The sequence below is a fragment of the Mobula hypostoma genome, chromosome 9 (genome assembly GCF_963921235.1).
Source record: "Mobula hypostoma chromosome 9, sMobHyp1.1, whole genome shotgun sequence".
In the NCBI taxonomy this organism is placed as follows: Eukaryota; Metazoa; Chordata; class Chondrichthyes; order Myliobatiformes; family Myliobatidae; genus Mobula; species Mobula hypostoma.
In genome coordinates, this window is record NC_086105.1 from 109,106,897 (window position 1) to 109,116,297 (window position 9,401).

Genomic DNA, 9,401 nt, shown 5'->3' on the forward strand with positions numbered 1-9,401 from the left:
AATGCCTCCACGTAACTTGAAGTGTTTCTGTTGTCTTATACCCATATGACTATGTTTTGAGTATCTTCCCTTTTCAACTTTCATTCCCTCTTGCTTTAATCCTAGTAAAAGAATTGCTTTAATCATTCTGAAATCACATTAATATGTTTTTGGTAAAACAACGTGCAAGAGGCTTTGGCATTTTTATCATTGAACACAGACCCTCCCATAAGAAAGAGTAGCATTTTTCTGTGTGTTTGCTTAATATTGTAGTATATTCCTCTGAATAGAAATGTTAAATAGTTTTTCCCTCGTTCCCTGTATGGAATTGCTAAATTCTGGATAATTCTGTGTTGTGGTCAGTCATATTTTAAAAATGGGTTCAGAGGGAATAGACAGTGAAATGTTTCATCAAATTCATTTTAAGTTCAACTTCAGTATGTTCCACTTGATGCACGTTACAAAATGCTCATCTTTATAACTTTAAAAATTAGGCTTTCTCTTGCATTATGTACATCCATGAGATTTTGGAATACAGATATTTGCTTAAGTGTTTACTTTGATGCAGTTATAAAGTCCCACTTCAGATTTGTCTGTGACTTTGTATCACATCTGTAATATACTTGTTTCTCTATTCTTAGCACCAACTTGATTGGGATTCTTAAAACAGAAACACAGAGAATGGCAACATGTGCCCGGAGATTCACCTTGAATACTGTCCATATGCTGTAAAAATGAGCCTGTTTCTCCCGTGATCAGGAGTGTTTTCCCCCTGGGTGCTCCGGTTTCCTTCCGTATCCCAAAAAATATATATACTGGTTAGTAGGTGAAATGGCTTCTGTAAGTTATCCACAGTGTAGGTAGATAGCAGGAGAAACAAGGGAGTTGATGGGGTATGTGAGAAATGGGTTAATAAGTATTAATTGGAGAAATAGAATTGCTCATAACTGATAACAACAGGAATTCTGCAGATGCTGGAAATTCAAGCAACACACATCAAAGTTGCTGGTGAACGCAGCAGGCCAGGCAGCATCTATAGGAAGAGGCGCAGTCGACGTTTCAGGCCGAGACCCTTCGTCAGGACTAACTGAAGGAAGAGTGAGTAAGGGATTTGAAAGCTGGAGGGGGAGGGGGAGATGCAAAATGATAGGAGAAGACAGGAGGGGGAGGGATGGAGCCGAGAGCTGGACAGGTGATAGGCAGAAGGGGATACGAGAGGATCATGGGACAGGAGGTCGGGGAAGAAAGACGGGGGGGTGACCCAGAGGATGGGCAAGAGGTATATTCAGAGGGACAGAGGGAGAAAAAGGAGAGTGAGAGAAAGAATGTGTGCATAAAAAAGAGTAACAGATGGGGTACGAGGGGGAGGTGGGGCCTAGCGGAAGTTAGAGAAGTCAATGTTCATGCCATCAGGTTGGAGGCTACCCATACGGAATATAAGGTGTTGTTCCTCCAACCTGAGTGTGGCTTCATCTTTACAGTAGAGGAGGCCGTGGATAGACATGTCAGAATGGGAATGGGATGTGGAATGAAAATGTGTGGCCACTGGGAGATCCTGCTTTCTCTGGCGGACAGAGCGTAGATGTTCAGCGAAGTGGTCTCCCAGTCTGCGTCGGGTCTCACCAATATATAAAAGGCCACATCGGGAGCACCGGACACAGTATATATTAACTTGATAAGATGAATAAGCTGTTTTCAGGGAGACAGCTAAATAAACAGTCTCTGTATGACTGCTATTCAGTCACTTCTTCGGTAAAGGTTATAGACAAAGGAGGTAGTTTATTTCTATTTATGTTTGAATGGTTTCATGATTCTCACTAGCTGTTGTCTATATAGACTTTAGCCAGACCTTTTGAGAAGGTTCCATATTATAATAATAGACAAGGCTGGAAGGTTAGATCACATGGTATCCAGTGCAAGCTAGCCAACTGTCATAAAATCGGTTATGTGGAAGGAGTCAGAAGGTGGTAGTGGAAAGTTGTTTTTCCGGTTTAAAGGCACGTGCTCAGTGGTATACTGCAGGGAGTGATGCTGGGTCCTCATTTGTATATCATGTATAATAACAATTTCGATGAGAGTGCTGGTGGCTTGATTAGTATAATCCACTGACATCAATAGGGGTGGTGGGATGGTCAACGAAGGAGGTTGTTTAAGGATGCAACCAGATTTAGATTTCCAGCATGTACAAAATCTCGTGAGTTTGCCCTCATAGGAAAGGAGATTGGGACCAGATCTAAGATCTCATGTTGCAGCTGTACAAAGTAGTGATAGTGATCTGAAATATTGTAAGCATTCCTAGTTTCCAAACTATAAGAAGGATGACATGAAACTAGAGGGTGAAGAAAATGTTATTGAGTCTAGAGGATTTGAATTACAAAGCTTGAAGGATATTGTTAGTCTTTTCTCCTAAGGCAGGGAATTCTAAAGCTAGAACACATAGGTTTAAGGCATGGGTGGGGGAGTAGAGTTAAAGGGGACCCGAGAGGTCTATTTTTCAAAGGGGGGGGTTAGTGGGTATATGGGATGAGTGGCAGAAGAAGTGATAAGGATGGGGACAATTAGAATGTTTAGATGGTTAGGAAAACTTTAGAATATTAGTTAGAAACAGTCCAGTGAGACTAACTCAGGAAGATACCGTGTTGGCATTAATTGTTTGGGCTGAATGATCTGTTTCCATGCTGTATAACTCTGATACAGATAAATATTATACCTCCAAGCTGTACTACAAGAATACCATATTTATAAACCAAAGATTTTAGCGCTGCTCTAAAACTTGCTATTTGCTCCTAGTTTAATCTCCCACTTGAAAACAGGCACTCAGCTGATTCAAACCAGTGTCACTTTTTTCAGTATTAATATTATTACTCTGGGCCATCAGAAGAGTTCTAAGCCTAGTTAAACCACGTAACCATCTTTTTCTCTCTCTCTCTCTCGCTCTTGCTCGCTCTTTTGTGCAGGTTCAAGGGTAGCTTAAGTGTTGCATATCTGCAGAGGTTTTCGTCCTCTGCAGGACATGTATGAGGAAATCAACAGTGATGCATTGGAATCCCTGTGATAAAATTGATGGCAGCAGTTGGCTGAGTGGGAGTCCTGATATCCTGATATTTCCACTCTTGCATAAGACCAAGAATCTTATTACCACCCTTTTAGATAAATACAAGCCAGTTTTTCTAGTCAGAACTGCTATTATGTAGAAGGTACAAGCAACTGCTCTGTAATAGAAAGCCAATGAATGGGTCACATTCTGTATACTGAATGCGATATATTTGGCAATAAATCACAAACATCCTTGCGCTTAATGTAATATTGTCTTCTAGGAAGCATGATTGTCCATGTTGCAGGAAAAAGGTGAAAGGTGTGACCCGATCTGTGATTCCTATGATTCACAACATGATTGGACGATTAATAATGAAGGTAAATTATGGGTATTACTGATTAAGGTATAACTGAAAGCTTATCAGTTGAAATTCTCATCCTGAAGCTAGGGTAGTATACAGAGGGCTTCTGTAAACAGATATTGGTTTCTGTGTATATTCCTGAAGCATGCTGCTAGAAAGATACTGAAGTTAAAAGTGGGTGTGGGAAGGATGAGTGGAAACAAAAATTAGAAGGCCTCTAGATTTCTTCCTTCATTTTGGTATGTACAAAAGAGATTTAGGAATAATCTTTAAAACAAGGTAGGAACTGTTTAAGAATTCTTATCATTAACTCTTCCAAGGCAAAGGACTCATTTGTTTCTTGATAAACAAATTATTGACTCTGCCTCTGCTCCTTTTGAAAAGAACTTAAACATGAGATAATTTTGTCTCATCTGTGTCTTAAATGGGTAATGCCATTTTCTAAATTCTCTTAATGGAAAGCTTCAGCTCTCATCCTGTCAAGATGCCTTGGGATTATTAGTTTTAATCAAATCTCCTCCTGCTGTTTTGAAGACCTAGTGGATACAAACCTAGCTTGTTCAATTTTGCATTTTAAGACAACCTGCCCATTCTGGTAAATTTCTTCTGAACATCTTTCTTTTAATTACAAGAATTAAATCCTTTTTCAAGGAGGCTGATACTCTTCTCTTGATGTGATCTTGCAAATGTCCTGTATGTAACTAAAGCATAACCTCTATATGATCTTGAATTCCAGACTTGTGAATGATGTACTGGATTTCTTCACAACTTGCATTTCTACAGTATTTTGCCATTTAGGTTGCACGTAGCTTTCATTTGCCAATATGGACAATTTCACATTTTCGCCCACATACACTCTGTGGCCACTCTATTAGGTAAAGGAGTGGAACCTAGTAAGATCTTCTGCCATAGCCCAGAAATGCTCTCCTGCACACCACTGTTGTAACGTGTGTTTATTTGAGTTGCTATTGAACCAGTCTGGCCATTCTCCTCTGACCTCTCTCATTAACGAGGCATTTTCACCCACAGAACTGGATGTTTTGTTTCTTGCACCATTCTCTGTAAACTCTAGAGACTTGTGTGTGAAAACCTCAGGAGGCCAGCAGTTTCTGAGATACCTCGTCTAGCAGCAAGAATCATTCCACTGTCAAAGTCACTTAGTTCACATTTCTTCTCCATTCTGATGTTTGGTTTAACAACAACTGAACCTCTTGACCATGTCTGCGTGTTTTTATGCATTCAGTTGCCGCCACATGCTTGGCTGATTAGATATTTGCATTAATGAGCATGTGCACCTAATAAAATGGCCATTAAATGTACTTGCTTTATTTTCTAGATCATTATTCACTTAAACTGTCAATCCTCCTTTCTGTAACGTTGTGTCCTTTCCAAAATTTGCTTTCCAATCTGCAGTTTGTCATTCACAAATTTAATAATTGTGGTTCAGGTCATTTTTATCTAAACTGTAAGAAATTGAGGCCACAGCCTTAGTTCCTGTGACAACCAACACAATACATTTTACCAAATGGAAGAACATGGAACATCACTGCCAGGAACAAGATCTTTGAGCCATGATGATGTGCCAAACTAATTAAAGGCCTGAGTCCTTTCTGCCTACCCAAGTCCATATCTATTCACTATCTAAGAGCCTCAACATTTGTTTCCTTTACCACCCCTGGCTATGAATTCCAGGCACCCACCCCAGAGTGCATGTTATTAAAATAAATAAAACTTGCCCTGTACATCTCAGTTTGAAGTTTCCCTGATTGGCCCCTCCCCCCCACCCCCGGCCCATCTCCTTATTTTCCATTAGTTTCTTCTGTCCTGCTTTCACTTTCTGGAAACTACATTTACTTTTGAGGTTTTGTTAAACTTGTTGCCTGGCTTCTCTTACTGTCTATACTGAATTTTTTTTAGTCCACCTCTTATTTGTTAATTCTATGTTCTGTGATGACCCACCTCCCCACCTCCAAATAAATTTCCTGAATCCAAATGCTGTGCAGGTCACACAGCCTTCTAACTCTTGCTCTCTTCTGCAGAGAATGGCATCAATCACTCTTGTAATATTGGCCCAGACTACCACTATTTCTGTTTGCTTCCATGTTTGAATAATTTCATATTGTGCAGTGCCATAGTTGGTGGCTCAACTACACTATAGACCTTGTTCTTATCTGAACAAACTGAAAGAGCATTAAACCCATTAGATAGATACCACAACCCCTTATCAATCTCATTTGTCATCATATTATATTGACCACCAACTGAATCAGAAAATCCTATCGTTAACACCCAAGCACTAAATAAATTAACAATATTTCAGTTAGATCAATTTTTGTGCCAAGTAACTTAGTCTGGGATAGTATTGTGTTGCATAAAAGAAATGAATAGGCACTTTAAATTTGATTTTCAAATATTTAAGGGATGAAAAATGTGTGTACTGTGTTGGGTATTATCGTTCAGAAGCTGGATATTTTCCTGCAAAATGTTAAGGTATCTTTGATTCAAAAAGTTTGCTTAATTCTGTTCTAGACTTTGTCCTCATTTTTTAATTTCCTTTTTCTGCATTGGCCTCCGAAGTAAAAGGATATCAGTGCTTTTGTTTCTGGATGCTCAATTTAACAAAAATTGCTCACTGCTGTTTTGTTATTTGTATGTTCACATAGTGCGAAAACAAAATCTATGGTTGCCGGTACACTTTTCCACTTGAACAGTATGAAAAGCACAAAGCTACTTGTGAATATCGAATAGTGAGCTGCAGGTATGAAGGGTGTGCCACTGAAATGTTTCATAAGAACATTGCTGCTCATGAACAAATTTGTGAACATTGGAACCAGCCATGCAGGATGGGATGTGGAGTCCAGCTTAGCCGGAACCAGTTAGAGGAGCACAACTGTTACAGGGATACTAAAAGAAAATACAAGGGAAAGATTACAGTTCTTAAAAGGCGATTGAGTTGTATGCACCATCGTCTAAAGTTAGTAGAAGAAATTCTGCAGAGTTTGACTGTCGACAATCACTTGCAGCTGTTGGAATCGTGTGTTTGTGAAGATGCTGGTGAGTAATTGCAAATTATTGCAGAGTAGATTAGATTCTGAGCATAGTTGCAAAAGAGCAATGAGGATTGAATTTAAATTTTGTGTAAGGTAGTGTTTAATACTTTAAACCATAGAAACGGCTAAATTCTCTGTCATATCATGCTGGGCAGACAGTAAACTCAATGTTTTTCACATAATTTTGTGGAAATCTATTTGCATTGATTTAAATCGAAGATTGGAAATCCTAGCTTTTAATGAGAGAGGAATGTATAAAGGTCTTTTTTTTATCTCTCATATTCTTTAAAGTTCTTTCCCAATATGTAACATAAACTGTTTTTTTCTGACAGCTGCAGAATGTATTATAGATACTTTATTGATCCCAAAGGAAATTACAGTTTTACAGTAGCATTACAAGTGCACAGATATACACATATTAGAAAAGAAACAAGAAAGAATAAAAAAATACCTCAAACAGAAGGGATCATCACTTCCTTGGCTGTAGGTTGACTCTTTATAGAGCTTAATGGTCAAGGGTAAGAATGACCTCATATAGTGCTGTTTGGAGCAGTGCAGTTGTCTGAGTTACTAAATGTGCTCTTCTGTTCAGCCAAGGTGGCATGCAAAGGGTGAGAAACATTGTCTAGAATTGCTAGGATTTTCTGTAGAGTCTTTTGTTCTTCCACAGCCTCCAGTGTGTCCAGTCTGTCTCCAAAAACAGAGCCAGCCTTTCTAATCAGTTTAAACGCAAACAACAGGAATTCTGCAGATGCTGGAAATTCAAGCAACACACATCAAAGTTGCTGGTGAACGCAGCAGGCCAGGCAGCATCTATAGGAAGAGGCGCAGTCGACGTTTCAGGCCGAGACCCTTCGTCAGGACTAACTGAAGGAAGTCCTGACGAAGGGTCTCGGCCTGAAACGTCGACTGCGCCTCTTCCTATAGATGCTGCCTGGCCTGCTGCGTTCACCAGCAACTTTGATGTGTGTTTCTAATCAGTTTATTGAGCCTGTTGGCATCACCCATATTGATGCCATTGCCCCGGCACACCACCACATAGAAGATATTACTGGTGACACCATACAGGTAGAACATGTGACGTTGAGTCCTGTTTACTCCATAGGACCTCAGTCTCCTCAGGAAGTAAAGGCGACTCTGGCCTTTCTTGTAAACAGCCTCTGCACTCAAGTCTATCATCCAGGTGCACCCCCAGGTATTTGTAGATCCTCACCACATCCATGTCCTCACCATCAATAGGGAGCAGTGCAGGCTTCGTCTTAAAGTCCATCACCATCTCCTTTGTCTTACTGATGTTGAGCTGCAGATGATTCAGCTTGCACCGTTTGTCAAAGTCCTCCACCAGGGCCCTGTATACATCCTCCTGTCCTCCCTTAATACACCCAACTATTCCTGAGTCATCAGAGAATTTCTGCAGATGACACGACTGAGTATGGTATCTAAAGTCTGAGGTATACAGAGTTAACAGCAAGGGACCCAGTGCTGCTTATAACCATGTCTAATGCACAGCTCTGAAACCACACATCCCGTGGTCTGTCAGTCAGATAGTCCATTATCCAGGATACAATGGAAGTGCCAACCTGCAGTGAATGGAGCTTTTCCCAGCAATTGAAGGCATATGAGAAATCAAAAAACATGATCCTCACAGTGGTGCCTCACAAGCATGATTGAATGGTTTGGGGTAACAGCTGAGCAAAGAAGCTATACAAACTAATAAAGACAGTGATTACAGAAACTATTTTTGTTACAGTATTGTAATGTCTCAAATGCATTGTGACCACAAGAACCACAACTAAAGAAGATGGATCACTAGTAGTGGCAACTAACCCAGTAAATCCCTCTGAAATCCTATGAAATTGCTGACCGAATTCAAACAGCACACCTGCTAGCCTATGGACTAGGACCAGGATAAATGACCATGAAAGTTGCTGCTTTGTTTATCTTAAGTTTGACTGATTTGTCTTTGGGGGAATTGTATGTTCCACTCTGACAGAAGTTCTTGACTCATGTATTGCATTAAATTTATTTTTGTCGACTTATCAAAAATGGCTTTGTAAAGTCATAGATACATGACAATCCACCTGGAAAGTAGCAAGGTGCAGTAAATTTGGCCTTGTCAATATTACCATCTTAAATTTTTTCATGCAACTTTTGGATAGTAGATGGCATCCCAGAAAAGGATGCTCCTTGAAACACTGAGATGGAAGCAGACCAAAGATCAAAATTAGTAATGTGATTGAAGTCTGTTTAATGCAAATGGTACCTGAATAAAACACTAGAAGAGATCAAGTTTATTGAGGTTACTATTCACTTCTAGAGAATGCATTGTCTTTGTGCACAGGTATGTTATGTTTTGTAACTCCAAAATATAAACTAATTGAAAGAAAAACATGAGCCAGGGATAACTCGTGTACATTTAGTTTTTACTTCAGTGAGGTGCACTGTTATGATGTGGTGGTGTAATGACATGTGCCATTCACATACTTCCACATGTAACCTGTAATGAATTATGTAAGACAACAAAATGCTTAATCAAATATATTTACAAAATTACTCAAATTTTACTTAAGTATTAAATACACAACAAGATGTCCTGAACTACGATCTTTCGGTACCCCTATCAGATGTTGGAACATACTATAGGAATCCCTTATAGTACTAACAAGCTCACTAGATTAATTTCTTCCAAATATATCAGGCAAGCCCACAGAAGGCCAAGAAAAAGGCAACAGAAACATACTTCATGCTTTGGAATACCGTGAAAATGGAAGTCAGTATTCCAGGAGTTCTGTATCAGCTTTGGAAAAGGCAAAAACACCACCAATGGATGACGGTGAGTTGGGAAGAAGAATTCATTGATTAATTGAATATAAAGGTTTGTCAGTTCGAGCTATCATCTGGGATCAACAATTCAAACTGATGCCAACATGGTTATGGGGAAAACCCAAAAGCAACATACTACAGATGCTGGAAA